Source organism: Musca domestica, unplaced genomic scaffold (assembly GCF_030504385.1).
Source record: "Musca domestica strain aabys unplaced genomic scaffold, Musca_domestica.polishedcontigs.V.1.1 20, whole genome shotgun sequence".
Taxonomy (NCBI): Eukaryota; Metazoa; Arthropoda; class Insecta; order Diptera; family Muscidae; genus Musca; species Musca domestica.
The window spans coordinates 12,923,564-12,941,429 of record NW_026712250.1 but is presented as its reverse complement, the minus strand read 5'-3'; the positions used below and the strand labels follow the sequence as shown (position 1 = coordinate 12,941,429).

General features: G+C 30.9%; 1 protein-coding gene across 2 annotated transcripts in view; it reads left to right on the top strand.

Moving 5' to 3' along the window:
* The first annotated feature begins 691 nt into the window (after positions 1–691).
* Positions 692–17,866, top strand: part of LOC101890285 (short-chain dehydrogenase/reductase family 9C member 7) — a 61,763-nt gene continuing 44,588 nt past the window's right edge. Inside the window, exons 1-2 of one of the 2 annotated variants that reach the window (XM_059122457.1) lie at positions 692–823; positions 1,695–1,798. The gene's annotated coding sequence lies outside the window, so the exon portion shown is untranslated. Of the gene's footprint in view, positions 824–895; positions 1,139–1,694; positions 1,799–17,866 lie in introns of those variants that run through there. The other variant, XM_059122458.1, reaches the window with a different exon arrangement.

The following is a 17,866-nucleotide window of genomic DNA, read 5'->3' as shown; positions in this document are numbered from 1 at the left end:
CATTTGAAAAAGTTTATGCAATCATATTCTAGGGGCCATAACTTTTAAACCGCAGAAGACGACTTCAAGAAGTAACACATTTTTTGAAAGACGAAAGTCTCACCTTTAGAAAAAATAAAAATTTAGTAAATAAAACAGTTCAAATACCCGAGATATCGGAACAGTTTCTTATGTGCTCTATTTTCTTAGAACTTTACAATTTTTGAGCAAGCATTTTCTCGGGGCCATAACTTTGAAAGTGTTTGGAATAAATTCAAGTAGTGAAGTATTATAGAAAGAAAAATGAGCACACTTCCAAATTACATAGATTTGGTGGATATAGCTTGTCAAGTACCAGAGATATTGTACAAAATATTTAATACTCATTATTTTTGAATATTTAAAAATGCCGTCTTCTAACAAGTAGTCGTCCCCAATTAGAGACTCTCTTTTAAATTGGCTTATCGAAGACTTTTTCGCTCTCTCTCTCTCTCTCCTCTTTCCAGTTTGTCCATGGAAGATCGCCTCCCCATACTCTTCCATCAAAAACTTACAATTGTTAAACTTTAACTAACTTTTTTCTTCGAGTGTCTAGCCTTCTTCGTGTTGGTCTATAGTTCGTTTATTTTTAAGCTTTTGCTTAACCCAAAAGCTTTAACAGAAAAAAATGAGGAGCGAGAGAGAACAAATTCCAAGAGCCATTCGACTTGCATATCTTGGGGTTTTGTTTGAGCTATGACTTGGTGAATGTCTTAAAGCTGGTGGTAGTCTTCGTTTGTAGCCACGCAACGAACATCACACATTTTTGTTTTTGGGAGCCAGAAACGCATGCGCTTTTGTAAACGTTAGTTACGTCTATTTTTTTGTTGTTGTTGCAAAATTGTTGTTGGCTTTGTCGTTTTTGGAGGTGGTTTCTTCGGATGGTCGTCGTTTGGATTGTCTTTTGTAAACTAGCTGCTGCATTCGAATTGTGGAACTGCATTGCACAGAACTTGTCAATAGAGCATTGAAGAACGTTCAGCAAAAAGCGGGATTGAATATCGCGACGGAAAAAGAAGAAATAAAAAAAAAAACAAATAAATAAAGATTTTCGGTTTAATTTGGTTTAGTTTTTGGGGAGAATAAAACGTTTTAGTTGCTGTGTTTAACTGACTTGACTGTGAGTCCGGTTTTTCGACTTTTTTTCTGATTGTCGTGTTGTTGTTGTAGTGGATCTTGAAAAAAAAAATCAATAAAATACCAATGGACTTCTCTATTTTTCGTGGATGTTTTTTTTTTTAATTTGAATAACTTGTCCCTAAAACACAGACAAGCCGTCTTTGTGGTGCCTCTTAAAAAAGTGAAAGATTTTCAAATGCTCCCATAAAAGAAAATACAAAAAAGCAACAACAACAAAACACAAATACCAATTGATTAATGTTTATTTTTTGTTTTGTTGGTGATTTCAAGTTTCAAAACCTAAAAATAATACAAAACAAACAAAAAAGAAGTTGAAACGATTTTAATTACTATGTTTAAACTGTGTGTTACCAGAGCTTGTTGAAAATCCCCCACCCAACCTTTTGATACCTTTTATAATTAGAAAAAAACATATTAATGCAAGAATTTGAAAAAAAAAAATTGAAAATTAAAAAAAATACTGAATTATTAATTATTTTCAAAATATTTATTATTGTGTGTAAAGTAAATCTCCTCTTATCTTGATTTTATTACAGTTTTAAAACGAACTAAGTGTCGACGATATTAAGCCTTATTATTTTGTTTGGGATTATAAATACAAAATATATTTTTCATATTTCAACGAGGTTCGGTAAAAAAGGTAAGTTTCTTTGAGGTTTTTTTAAAATATTTTCCTAGACATTCCAAAAAAAAAAAAACAATGATAATTTATTTATCAACGTTAACCCTAAAAAGCGCAATCTAAAATGAAAAACGTTCCACATCAAATGTGTGTGTGGGAATCAAAGGGAATTAATTAAGGCAGGATATAATTATAACAAGGATCCAAAAAAATATGATATGTAATGAAATTTGGCCGGGCCGAACTTTGAATACCCTCCACCATTTGGAAGGAATTTCGCAATTCTCAAAAACAATAAAATCTGTTACAAATTCTATTAAAATCTTAAAAATACCGAATGCGGCTGTTACATTAGGGTCTATACGACGACATGGACCTGTATAGGTAACTTTTGTCAGATTCAAATGCGAAACTTAAAAAAAATCGGTGAATAATGTAGGTAAAATCATCAAAATACCGAATATAGGGAGGTACCGTTATATGGGGGCTATACGAAGACGTGGACCTGCAGAGAAAATTTTCTGTCTTAGGCTGTAGCATCCATTTCGAACTTCAAATACCAAATTTGAAAGATTTCCGTTGAATAATGTCGCTAAAATCATAAAAATACCGAATATTGGGGGGTACCATTATATGGGGGCTATAGGAAGACGTAAACATACAGGGATAATTTTATGCCGAAGGTTGCAGTATCCATTACGAACTTCAAATACCAAATTTGGAACAATTCCGATGTATACTATCGCAAAAATCATCAAAATACCGAATATCGGGAGGTAACGTTTTATGGGGGCTATATGAAGAGGTAAACCTGAACAGACAATTTTCTGCCTTAGGCTGTAGCATCCATTACGAACTTCAAATACCAAATTTGAAAGAATTCCGTTGAATACTGTCGCTAAAATCAACAAAGTACCGAATATTGGGGGGTACCATTATATGGGGGCTATAGGAAGACGTAAACATACAGGGATAATTTTATGCCGAAGGCTGCAGTATCCACTACGAACATCAAATACCAAATTTGAAACCCTTCCGATGTATATTATCGCAAAAATCAGCAAAATACCAAATATCTGGAGGTACAGTTATATGGGGGCTATACGAAGACGTGAACCTACACAGACAATTTTCTGTCTTAGGCTGTAGTATCCATTTCGCACTTCAAAAACCAAATTTGAAAGAATTCCGTTGAATAATGTCGCTAAAATCATCAAAATACCGAATATCGGGAGGTACCGTTATATGGGGGCTATAGGAAGACGTAAACATACAGGGATAATTTTATGCCGAAGGCTGTAGTATCCACTACGAACATCAAATACCAATTTTGAAAGAATTCCGGTGAATAATGTCGCTAAAATCATCAAAATACCGAATATCGGGAGGTATCGTTATATGGGGGTTATACGAAGACATGGACCCACATGGTTCATTTTCAATACCAAAAGTCCCGCAGACATAGTATACATTTGAGTAAAGTTTTATCAATCTACCTCAATTCGTTCGGAAGCTAGAATGATTTCCACAGACGGACGGATATCGACATAGAATTTTATGCTGATCAAGAATATATATATACTTTGTGGGGTCTAAAATGTATATTTCGAGGTGTTACAAACGGAATAACAAACTTAATATACTCTCCATACTATGGTGGAGGGTATAATAACGGAATGAGAATTTTTTAAATGAAATGTATTCCCAAAGAAATATGCGTGTGCTGGAACTAAGGGTGAGAATACATAAAACGTTTTTTTTTGACTAAAATCATGAATACAGGAAGTCCCATCGACTCAGCTGCTGGGGCAATGAACTGTCAAACCGATTTTGATATTGAAAATTTTGAATGAAAAATTATTCAAATTTTTAAAAATTATTGAAAAATGTATTCCATAACAACCTCCGATTGGTGTCGTATAAGAAAACTTATAAAAATCTACTTATTTTTCAAAAAAAAAAAAAATGTAAAAATTTTTACATATCAATATTTCCATGGTAGAAGAATGCAGGTAGATGCATCAACGCTTGGGAACATTGATGTGTCAAACATTTTTAAATGTTTTTTCAAATATAAGTAGATTTTTATATGTTTTCTTATACGACGTCATTCGGATGTTATTATAAATCGCGTTTTTTTATTCAATTTTTACAAATTTGAATAATTTTTCATTCAACATTTTGCATTCCAAGATTGGTTTGACACTTCATTGTCCCATCAGCTGTGTCAATGCGTCTACCTATATTCAACTACCATGGTATAAACACGCTTTTAAATAAGGGAAATCAACCACTTTCTGAAAAACGTTCCATACCACATGTATGATTGCCAAATTTAATGCCAAAATCATGATGGAAGAATATAGAATCAAACCGATTTTGAAATTGAAAATGTTGAATGAAAATTATTCAAATTCGTTAAAATTGTTGAAAAATGCATATCATAACAACCTCCGATTTATTTTTATTTTTGAAAAAAAATATTGTAAAAATTTTGTCATATCAATATTCCCATGGTAGAAGAATTCAGGTAGATGCATCAACGCTTGGGAGCATTGATATGTCAAAAAATTTAAATGTTTTTTCAAATATAAATAGATTTTTATATGTTTTCTCATACGACGTCATTCGGAGGTTATCGCGTTTTTCAATTCAATTTTTACAAATTTTAATCATTTTTCATTCAACATTTTCCATTCCAAGATTGGTTTGACACTTCATTGTCCCATCAGCTGTGTCAATGCGTCTACCTATATTCTTCTACCATGATTCCAATTTTTCCTTCAGTTGTGAAGTCCTAAAAAATACGTTCCACAGGACAAGTACAAGACATTTCCAAAGCTAAAATAAAAATGGCATATTAACACACATATAGGTATATATATATATGATAGATATATATGATAGAAGAATACAGGTAGTCGCATCGACACAGCTGCTGAAGTTGACAATTGTGAATGAAAAATTATTGAAATTTGTAAAAATTATTGAAAAATTTATATCATAATAACCTCCGGTTGGTGTTGTACAAGAAAACTTATAAAAATTTACTTATTTTTGAAAAAAAATATTTTAAAATTTTTGACATATCAATTATCAAAAGCGTTGATGCATCTACCTGTATTCTTCTACCATGGTCTTCTTCTCTTCTTCTTCAAAATATATAGTTGTTTCTGTAAAATGAACTGACATTTTTTTTCACTTTCCATATATGTCTTAATTTTATTTTGGTTCAATAAATTATTCATTTTATTTAGGTCCAGCCATTAGGGATTGGACATAGATGTTTACATATTCGTATTCGTATGTCTTATAAGGTTTTTTTTTTTTCTTTTGTCAAAATAGCATTTTTTATTTATCCACTAATGGCTGGGTTGGTCATTAATCAATCCCACCCATGATCCATAATTAGCATCATCATCACCATGTTTATAAATTTTTTAATTTCGAAAAAAACTGTGTCAAATTCTAAAAACTTTAAAGAAAACATTTCAAAATTTTTCTCAATTAAAAAAATTTCCCACTAAACTTCGGCCATAGTTGTTTCCTGATATTAACAATTATTTTTTATTATTTCTTTTTTTTTGTAAAAAAAAAAGAAACATTACAAATTATTGAAATATTTCTTAAGGCCTCTCGCGATACAAGTTGCTGCTTGGAGTATGCACATCTAGACAAGATTAAAAAAAAAATTGTTATCTTAATGGCTTGTGTGTTTTGCTGCCGATACCAGCAAATCCAGTTTCCACCTGTTGCTGGCAAAATTTTTGCAATATTTTACTGTTAAAATATCAAAAAACGAAACGAAGAAACAAAAAAATTCGAAACCAGTTAAATCGACGCAAAAGCAACATGTCTGCAAAATTGCTGCCTGCCATTAAAACCTGTCCGAACGAGACTCTCCTCCTCAATGGATTGCACAAAAAAAAATAATGCCAAGAAATCTTGAATCTTCGAAGCTGTCGTAGAGACACTTTGCTATTTTTTTTTTTTTTTGAAATTCTATGCATAAAATTTCAATAAAAAAATGCTATGTACAGTCATATGTAAATACGGGTGGCGTAAGGCTTAAAACATCGACAGATATATTTAAATTTATTATTTGTCTATTTTTTTTTTACAAAATAAACTTGTATGTTTATATTGTTCTCGAGAAAATAAATTATGCAGGAATGAACTAATATTGGATAATTTACAGATTTGAAATGGAATTGCTATGGAGAATTAGAAAAAGTTATGGAAAAACTTCAAGGAAAACGCCGTACACACACATAACAAATTCAGTGGATTTCAACTGTCAATTCCGTTGCGTATACGTCAAATTAAATCCGCTGGTTTTCAGAGTCAATTTGATTTGATGTATACACAGTGGAATTGACAAAAGAAATCAAATTGATTTAGTAATACTCTTATCCAGAAGCTGGCAGTTGGTCTTGGGTTCCAGAAATGCAAGAATGTGCAATTTTTTACTTCGATAAACGATTTTCCCTTTATGATATCGAAAAAAAGTAGTAGATTCTTGCAGGTTCTGGAACAGATCGATTATGTACTATTTTTACTACGACAACCGATTTCTCCTTTATAATATCGATTCTTGAAGGTTCTGCAACAGAGCATAAGTGTAAACGTAGTTTTAGGTTCCAAAGGATTTTTTTAATATGCCTTCATGGTAGAATAATACAGGTAGATGCATTAACGCTTGGGAACATTGATATGTCAACATTTTTTAAGTGCTTTGTCAAAAATGATTCGATTTTTATACGTTTTCTTATACGATGCAAATCGGAGGTTGTAATGATAAGTATTTTTCAACATTTTTTTACAAATTTCAATATTTTTTCATTCACATTTTTCAATTTCAAAATCGGTTTGAAAGTTCATTGTCCCAGCAGCTGTGTCGATGCGTTTACCTGTATTCTTCTACCATGATATGCCCTTAAAAATAGCGATAATTGATTTTGAAGCTAAAGCAAAAAAAAAAATACAGTCCCGAAACAAAAACGTTCCATCAAGAGGCAATTTTTAACGTGGAGACAAACCACTTTCCAAACTAACCACAAAAAATTAAGTCTTAAAAGAAAAACGTTCCAAAAGTGAAGTCTTAAAAGAAAAACGTTCCAAAACACAGGAATAGAGATTAAAGCATGGTAGAAGAATACAGGTAGTCGCATCGACACAGCTGCTGAGACAATAAAATGTTCAACAGATTTTGGAATTGAAAATGTTGAATGAATAATTATTGAAATTTGTAAACAATTTTGAAAAAAAAAAAAAAACGCATATCATAATAACCTCCGATTGACGTCGCATATTAAAATCTACATACCTAAAAATTTTGTATGCAAGTCGACGTCTTCGTATAGCCGCCGTAATCTTTTGAATTTTTTTTAAGTTTCTTCCAAATGGTGGAGGGGATTAAAACCCTTTATCGTCTGATAGCGGATAATAAATCATTTTTCATTGAAAAAAGAAGTCCCTAAAGACAAGCTGAGGGAAGAAGGAGTTTCTCTAAATGAGATGCAGGATGAGAGAGACTCTATAGCCGAGCTGAAGGATGAGGCCGAAAGAGTCTCGATAGACGAGCTGAAGGCCCAGGGAGTCTCAATAGACGAGCTGAAGGTCCAGGGAGTCTCGATAGACGAGCTGAGGGGCCAGGGAGTCTCGATAGACGAGTTGAGGGACGAGGGCCGAAGGAGTCTCTATAAACGAGCTGAAGGTCGAGAGAGTCTCTGAGGACCGAAGGAGTCTCTATAGACGAGCTGAGGGCCGAGGGAGTCTCTATAGAGGAGCTGAAGTCCGAAGGAATCTCTGTAGACGAGCTGAGGACCGAAGGAGTCTCTATAGACTAGCTGAAGTCCGAAGGAATCTCTGTAGACGAGCTGAGGACCGAATAAGTCTCTATGGACGGGTTGAGGTGCGAAGGAGTTTCAATAGATGAGCTGAGGTCCGAAGGAGTCTCTATAGACGAGCTGAAGTCCGAAGGAATCTCTGTAGACGAGCTGAGTACCGAATAAGTCTCTAAGACGGGTTGAGGTGCGAAGGAGTTTCAATAGGTGAGCTGGGGTCCGAAGGAGTCTCTATAGACGAGCTGAGGTCCGAAGGATTGTCTATAGACGAGCTGAGGTCCGAAGGATTCTCTATAGACGAGCTGAGGTCCGAAGGAGTCTCTGTAGACGAGCTGAGGACCGAAGGAGTCTCTATAGACTAGCTGAAGTCCGAAGGAATCTCTGTAGACGAGCTGAGTACCGAATAAGTCTCTAAGACGGGTTGAGGTGCGAAGGAGTTTCAATAGGTGAGCTGGGGTCCGAAGGAGTCTCTATAGACGAGCTGAGGTCCGAAGGATTGTCTATAGACGAGCTGAGGTCCGAAGGATTCTCTATAGACGAGCTGAGGGCCGCTCGACCTTTAGCTCGTCTACAGATGAGATGAAGCAGTCTCGACCCTTAGCTCAGCTATAGAGACTCCTTCTTCGTCTATAAAGACTCCTATAGACGAAGAAGGAGTCTCTATAGCTGAGCTAAGCGTCGAGACTGCCTCGTCTCGTTTATAGACGAGCTAAAGGTCGAGCCTGCCTCGTCTCGTCTATAGATGAGCTAAAGGTCGACACTCTCTCGCCTTCGTTCTCATCTATAGACTAGCTAAAGGACAACACTGCCTCGCCCTCGTCTGTTGACGAGTTGAAGGATGACACTGCCTTGCCCTTGGCTATGGACGGAGCTGAAGAATGAGACTGCCTACCCCTCGTCTATGGACGGAGCTGAAGGACGAAACAGTAGGTGTGTCTGGTTACCCTAAAATTTGTAACAATTGTTACAAATAGTTACTGGAAGTCGTCTGTTAACCCGAAAGTTCTGCAAAAGAGAGCGGTTGGAGAGAGAAATTTTGACAGTTCTTTCAGTGAGAGTTTCCAAATTCTTGCTGGAAAAATTTCTTCTTGTAATCTCTTGCAACTCTTCTTCTTCTCATTCATCGACATTCAATCAGATGTTTTCTATTGTTTATTTATTTCTTTTTGTGATTTTAATTTGAAAATATTGGTTTGGAATTAGCAAGACTAATTGTTTTTGGAGAACAACTTTACAAAATGTGAAAAACGTAAATGTTAATATGTAATAAGAAAATAAAAGACTATTTCCAACATTTTTATTTAAAAAACTTGTAAAATTAGTATTGCTTCCTTTGTTTTAATTCTCCTTATGGGGGACAAATTGGTTTGTTTTGACAAATCAGCTGATTAGTTGCAAGCTTCTGCAGGAATAGCGTCTGTTTACTTTTCGCATTTTCATTGCAAAAGAGAATAAAACTACCTTACTCTCTCAGAAAGAAGTTGCTGGAAAAGTAACCAGACACACCTAGTCTCGTCCTCGTCCGTGAAAACTTAAAAGAAAAACGTTCCAAAAATTTGTAGTAGGGGTCATAAGCAGATTTTTATAGATCACCAACGACACTATTTCATTGTATTTCTGTTCCACTAAAATAAAATCCATGAATTTTCATTGCAAATCCGAATGAAAAACGTTCCATAAAACACATGTTTATGCGATGCTGCCTAAACGCGTGTTTACACATGCAAAAAAAAATATTTTTCTTTTCAACGCGGCATAGAAATCTTCAAAGTTCTTGATCCCCACAAAAACATGACTTTAATACCCCAAAACCATCCATTCAAGTATGCTGATGCTATTTGTTTTTTGTTGTTGGTAATAATAAATTTAAAACGTAAATAGGAATTTTTAAGGTGTGTACCACAAACGACCATCAGTTGTGTTTTTTTATTTTTTTTTTTGTTGACATCAACTCTGGCACACACAACAATTTTTTGTTTGAGGTTTTTTTTTTGTTTTTGCCAAAAATAAAAACAATCACCTCTTCAAATCTCCAGCTTACAATTTGAACAAGAATGTTCATTATGTTCGCAAGCAGAACAAAAGTAACGTTTTTTTTTGGTTTCTCACTCACTCGAACAACAACAACAACAAATTTATTACGAAAATATTTTTCTGAATGAACGAATGAATGAGGGTTTAAATAACTATTTATCATAGAGAAGTCATTTAGCTTAAGCCAAGCTAATGCCAGATGAACGGTTTAGAAGCAGCAGCGGCAGCAGCAACAGCAGTTGATGATGATGACAACATACCCTCAGGTTTTTTTTTTTATCCACAAATAAATTGGCAGTCTAAGCTAACATTAGAATTTTTTAATTTATTGTAATGAGAGAGAGAAAAAAATCTGAAGAACAATAATGATAAATTCTAGACAGCAGTCATTAGAATATTCAAAAAATAGAGAAATAAGAAAAAAAAAAAAAAAAAAAAAAACAAAAATAAAAAAATAGAAAGACAAAATTGAAATATTCTCAAGATTATTTAAAACAAAAGTCGGTTAAGAGGCTTCGGAAATGTTGGGGAATTTTTGTGGGGAATAAAAATAAAATTTTCATTAGAGAATTTTGTTTCCCGATGACTACTTCAAAAAACGTAGTGAATAAGTGATTTTTTGGTGATAAAATTTAATTTTTTTATTGTAAAATGTATCGATAACAATTTTTTTATAGAAAAAAAATCATCTATTACAAATTTCGATAGGAAAGTTGTTCGATAACATTTGTTTTTATAGAAAAAATTACCGATAACAACTTCTTTTTTAGAAAACTTTGATCGATAATAGCTTTTCCACAGGAAATTTGTTCGATAACAACTGTTTTTTATAGAAAAAAATCATAGATAACAACTTTTCCAAAGGAAACTTGTTCGATAACAACTGTGTTTTTTTTAAAGAAAAAAAAAATCGATTACAACTATTTTTTGGTAAACTTTGATTGATAACAACTTTTCCGCAGGAATGTTGTTCGATAACAACTGTTTTTACAGAAAAAAATCATCGATAACAACTTTTCCATAGAAAAGTTGTTCGATAACAACTGTTTTTTATAAAATTTTTTTTTTGGAAAACTTTGATCGATGACAACGTTTTTCACTGGAAAGTCATTCGATAACAAATTTTTTTAGAAACATTTATCGATAACAACTTTTTCCATAGAAAAGTTATCGGCAACAACCTTTTCCACAGAAAAAACTAATCGATAACAATTTTTTTTTTCATAGAAAAGTTGTTCGATAAAAACTGTTTTTATAGAAATTGTTATCGAAAACTACTTTTCGATAGAAACACAATTTATTTTTTTAATAAAAACTGATAGACAGCTACTTTTTTATAGGAAAATTGTTCTATAACAATATTCTTTTAGCATCATTGATTGATACAATTTGTTCCCATAGTAAATGGATCGATAAAAACCTTTCCTACAAGAAAATTGATCGATAACAAATTTTTTAATAAAAAAATAATTGACGGTTTTTTATAGAAATATTTATTGATAACCGCCTTTTCTACAGAAAAACTGATCGATAACATTATTTCTAAAAAAAAGTTTCTAAAAAAAAGTTTGATAAAATTTTTTTTTTTAGAAAATTTACCGATATCTTCCTTTCCTACAGAAAAACAAGTTTTTCAATAAAAAAAATAATCGATAGCAAGCATTTCTATCATTATTAACATAGTTAATAATATTATTAACTAATCATTAACAATTTTTCCATAGAAAAGTTATACGAAAAAAAACTTTTTTTATAGAAAAATTTATTGACATCCACATTTTTTACAGAAAAACTGATCGATAACAATTTTTTTCATAGAAAAGTTGTTCGATAAAAACAAGTTTTTATAGAAAAATTAGTCGATAACAGGCTTTTCTATTCAAAAAGTGATCACTAACAACTTTCCATATAAAAATTTATCAATAGCCACTTTTTCCCATTGAAAATTAATCGATAACAAGGTTATCTATTGAAAGGCTGATTACTAACAACTTTCCATAGAAAACTTGTTCGATAACACTTATTTTTTTAGAAAAAACTTATCGATAACCACTTTTTTCCATAGAAAATCAATCGATAACACGCTTTCCTACAGAAAAAAAAACTAACCAATAAAAAAATTTTCCTTAAAACAATTTTTTCGATAACAACTGATTTTTATAGAAAAAATTATTGATAACCTCTTTTTTCATTAGAAATTTGATCGATAGCATATTTTCTACAGAAGAACTGATCGAAAAAAAAACTTTTTCCTTTGGAAATTTGTTAGATAAGAACAATTTCCATAGAAAAGTTGATTGCTTGATCCATAGAAATGTTGTTCGATAACAACATTTATTTATAGAAAAATTTATCGATAACCACTTTTTTCCATTGAAAATTAAACTATTGAAAAGCTGATCATTAACAACATTCCATAAAAAAGTTCTTCGATAACTACTACTTTTGTAGAAAAAAAAAGTTTTCGATAACCACTTTATCAATAGAAAATCGATCGATAACAAGCTTTTCTATTGAAAAACTAATCGATAAAAACATTTTCCATAATAAAGTTGTTCGATAACATTTGCTTTTAATAGAAATATTTATCGATAACCACTTATTTCCATAGAAAATCGATCGATAACAAGCTTTCCTACAGAAAAACTTTCCATTACTTTTTTCCGCAGAAAATTTGTTATCGGTGTCTTTTCCTAAGAAAGCTGTCGTTATCAATGATATTTTCTAAGAAAAAAGTTATTATCGATAGAAAAAATTGGTCAGCCATTGCTTTTTCATTACCTACCCGGACCGATAGCAATGTTATCGGACAACATTTCCTTAAGAAAAGTTTTTCTGCTGAAGAAATATGTTTCGCTTGTCTGGTTTACAAAAAATATTATTTTTTTGACTTTTCAAATAGTCGATAACAGTGTTATCGAATGAAATAATGAAATAAAGCTTTCTGTAGGAAAGTTATTTGGTTTTTTTCATTAACGTGTTTTCTGAAGAAATATGTTTTGCTGGACTAGTTAAAAAATGTCCTCTTTTATATTTTTATATGGTCGATAACAGTGTTATCGAATAAAACGATGGAATGAAGATGTCTGGAGAAAAGTTATTTTTTTTTTGAATTTTGTATTACTTCCTCTCTCTCTCTCTCTCTCTCTCTTCAAAATAATTACCATTGCAATCATTTTGAAGAGAGAGAGAGAGGTGTATGCAAAATATTTACATATCTATGTCATCTCTACTCGTCCTACTATTCTTTATTGTTCTTGTGCCACTTGAGCCACTTATGACTCAAATGTGTAAAATGCAATGCCAAGCAGAAAAAAAACAAAAATTAAAACTGCATTAAATTATTTTTATTTTCCACTTGGAATTTAGATTTGCAATCTCAAAGTCAAATCTAACTTTTCAAAATTTAAGCGGCAATTGCAAAATTTTGAAAAATGATCTCAGGTACTTGTTGTAGTTGGCTGGTTGTTGTTCTGTGTTTGTGTTGTGTCGTTGTTTTGAGTTATGACTTCATTCAAGCCAAAGGAAATGAATTAATCGAAAAAAAAAAAATTCTCTGTGCCGTGCCATGAAATCGTGGCTGTGACTTTTTTTTCGGAACTGTGAACAATGAGCGAACAAATAATTTCACATAATTATTTTAAATGATTTTAGAAAAATAATAATAATAATAGCAAAATGTTTAAATGCTACATGGGGTTTATGAATGGCAAAAAATTTATTCAAATTCCATGGATATTATCAAAGAATGGGTGTGAGAGATTCGAAATGAATTTGAATTAACATTTTTGCCAAATACTAAGAGGAAGTATTTTTTTAAGAAAAATTATTGGCCACTTAATTTTAAATTTAGTCATGGGCTTAATATTCAATGCAGGCCCAGTGGGATTACCTCATTTCAAGAATCAATTTCTCCCCAAACAACTGTTTTGAAATCTTTCATATTTCTAACACAAAAACACACTGGCATATAACCTGTCTGTCAGCCTGCCTGCCTACCCGTCTGCAATTATCAACATTTTTATTGAATTTCTTTTCTAAGTAAAAAAAAAAAAAACAAACAAAAAAATAATAACAAATTCAAAACAAAACATAAACAAATGAAAGCGTGAAAGTTACTCTTGAGCTTCTAGCAACAGCAGTGCAAGAAGAAATTAGTTTCTACCAAAAAAACGTGATGATTGCTGCACATCATTGCTATGGCCATTAACGCCAGCGGCAAACAAGTGCATCCATACAAAGCCCACCACCGACATACCATAACATCACTCAACCATCCAACCATCTTCAATCCATTTATTTAACAATTGAGGCTGGAGAAGACGAGGCGAACCAACTAAAGCATAATTGGAAATAATCTTGAACAAAAGATGTCCATATGCATGCATTCGAGAGGGGAGCCATTTGGGGGTGATGAATAGCTCTTCTATGGAAATACTTACAGAAAACATTTTTATTTCATTTTTGTATTGAGATTTTTACAGAAAAAATATCGATAACAACCTTTTCTATGAAAAAATAAAATAATCATCCTATAAAAACAATTTTTTCCATAGAAAAAATTATCGATAACATCCTTTTCTTTGAAAAAATATCGATAACATCCTTTTCTTTGGAAAAAATTATCGATAAAAACATTTCTTTATGGAAAAAATGATCGATAACAACTTTTTCCGTAGGAAAAACAATCGATAACATCCTTTTCTTTGGAAAAAAATTATCGATAAAAACATTTTTTATGAAAAAATTGATCGATAACAGCTTTTTCCGTAGGGAAAACAATCGATAACATCCTTTTCTTTGGGAAAAAGTTATCGATAACAACATTTTTTATGGAAAAGCGCTTTTCCGTAGAAAAAATTATCGATAACATCTATTTATTTCGGAAAAGTTAACGATAATGACATTTTTTATGAAAAATTTGATCGATTACCGCGTTTTCCGTAGAAAAAAATATCGATAACATCCTTTTCTTTGAAAAAAGTTATCGATAACAATATTTTTATGGAAAAAATGATCGGTAACAGCTTTTTCCATAGAAAAATTATCAATAATATCCTTTTCTTTGGAAAAAATTATCGATAACAATATTTTTTTTATGGAAAAATTGATCAATAGCCGTTTTTTCTATAGAAAAAATTATCGATAACATACTTTTCTTTGGAAAAAGTTATCGATAATAAATGTTTTATGGAAAAATTGATCGATTACAACTTTTTCCGTAGTAAAAGTTATAGATAACATCTATTTATTTCGAAAAAGTTATCGATAACAAAATTTTTTATGGAAAAATTGATCGATAACAGCTTTTTTCGTATAAAAAATCATTGATAACATCCTTTTCTTTGTAAAAGTTTATCGATGACAACATTTTTTAATGAATAATTGATCGATAACAACTTTTTCTATGAAAACCTAAAATAATCTTCCTGTGGAAAACGACTTTTTTCATAGAAAAAATTCTCGGGAATATCCTTTTCTTTGGGAAAAAGTTATCGATAACAACTTTTTCAATAAAAAATTAAAATAATCTTTCTCTGGAAAAAACATCCTTTTTTTGGAAAAAGTTATCGATGGCAACATTTTTTAAGGTAAATTGATCGATAACAACATTTTCTATGAAAAAAATAAAATAATATTACTGAGGAAAACAACTTTTTCCATAGAAAAAAATTATCGATAATATCCTTTTCTTTGGGAAAAAGTTATCGATAACAACTTTTTCTATGAAAAAAATAAATAAAATAAATAATCTTTCTGTGGAAAACAACTTTTTCCAATTATCGATAACATCCTTTTCTTTGAAAAAAGTTATCGATAACAATATTTTTATGGAAACATTGATCTACAATAATTTTTATATGAAAAAATAAAATATTCTTCCTGTGGAAACAACTATTTCCATAGAAAAAGTTATCGATAAAAAAATTTTTTATAAAAAAATTGATCGATAACAACATTTCAAAAACTTATCGATTACTTTTTTCCATGAAAATAGCCTTGATTAGCATCATTTTGTATGCGAAAAAATTATCGATAAACTTTTTTCTATAGAAAAATAATCGATAACAACATTTTTATTGAAAAATTAATCAATAACAATATTTTCTATGAAAAAAGCTATCGATAACAACTTTTTCTATGAAAAAAGCTATCGATAAAAACATTCTCTAAGAAAAAAGTGTTCGATAATAACTTCTTCTACAGAAAAATTGATTGATAAGATTCTTTTCTTTAGAAAAAACTAACCGATAATAAATGTTCGATACAAAAACTTATCGACTACTTTTTTCCATGAAAATAGCATTCTGAAAATAGCCTTGTTTACCATAATTTTCTATGGAAAAAAATTATCGATAAACTTTTTTCTAAAGGAAAAGTATTTGATTACAGTTTTTTATTACGAAAATGTCATCGATAACAACTGTTCTTATAGAAATAATCATCGATAATGATATTTTCTATCCAAAAAAGTAAATATTTCCATAGAAACAAGTCACCGATAACAGCTATTTATGTAGAAAACGCCATCGATAACAACTTTTTTATGAAAAAAGTCATCGATAATAACTACAGTTTTAAAAAATGATCCATTACAAATTTTTCTGAAGTCATTATTTACATTTTTCCTGTTGATAATGCTACTGATAACAACTTTTTTATAAAAAAGTAATCTATAATTACTGTTTCTAAAGAAAACTCCACGATAACAATATTTATTATAAAAAAACTTATCGATAATAACTTTTCTTATCTTCTTAATTTATAATTGTTAACACTTTTTCTATGAAAAGGTCATGGATAACACCTTTCTTTCTTCACAAAATGTCATCAAAAACAACAATTTCTATAAGAAAAAGTCACCGATAACATGTTTTCATTAAAAATTTTATCGATAACAACTGTTTCCATAGAAATAATCATCAATTATAATATTTTATATATATTAAAAATCATCGATAACTTTATTTCCTATGAAGAATCTCATCAATAAATACTTTGTCTATAGAAAAAGTCATCGATAACAACTTTTTCTATCGGAAAGAATTTTTCGATCGATAATTAGAGAAAAATTAAAGATAACAAATTTTTAACATAGAAAAGATAAGTGCCATTGATGCTATTTTTATAGAAACGTTATCGATTACGTCGCTTTTATTCAAAAAATGTCATCAATAACAACTTTTTCATTGAAAATGTCATCGATAACGCATTTTCTATGAAAAATAAGATCGATAATAACTATTGTTATGAAAAATATTATCGATAACAATTTTTTTTATAAAAAAAAATCGTCGATAATGACTTATTCTTTGGAAAAAATCGATCGATTCCATGGGAAAATTTATCGATAACAGTTATCAATAACATATTTGTCCATAAGAAAAACTCAACGATAACATATTTTCTGTGGAAAAAGTCATCGATAAAACATTCATCCATGGAAAAGGTCATTCCATAGAAAAAGAAAAATCATCAATAACAACTTTTTCCATAGAAAAAGTTATAAAAAAACCGATTTTCTATCGAAAAAGTAATCGATAATAATTTTTCTATCGTGAAAGTCATTGATAACTATTTTTTCTTAGAAAGAAAAAACAATAATAAAATGACTCCATATTAATGTTGATCGATAACCATTTGTATTCTTAAAAAAATAATTTTTATCATTCCAAAATACGAGCACCCTTTTTATAACTCACCATCAATTCCATGAAGTTTATAAAGTTTAAATTCCAACAAATTGTTTAAAATTAATTACAATGTGATGGTAGTAGAAAAAAATAATTGGATTAAGACGATGAGTTTTTTTTGTTTTTTAGAGATAGAGAGAGTGAGAGGGAGAGAAACAATAACAATGAATGATTTTACAGCCCGTGTTGCCCATGTGGCCCGTTAGCCAAGCAAATGCAACGTCAAAGAAAAAACAAAAAGTAAAAACAAAACACAACTAAAGTAAAAGTAAATTATTGACCCATATCGATTTCCTCCGCATCACAAACCTACCGATAAAGCAAACCTAACCGTTTACATGGCACCCATTACAACTTCAATGTAAAAAAATTCCGATTGCCATAAAACTTAAGTGCCCAACAAACATATCAATCAAGCATAACTTGTAAAGAGACCCAATGGCCTAAGACAAGCCGAGCCGAGTCGAAGTTAGTTACTGTGACTTGACTTCCTTTTCCGCCCGACCTTATTT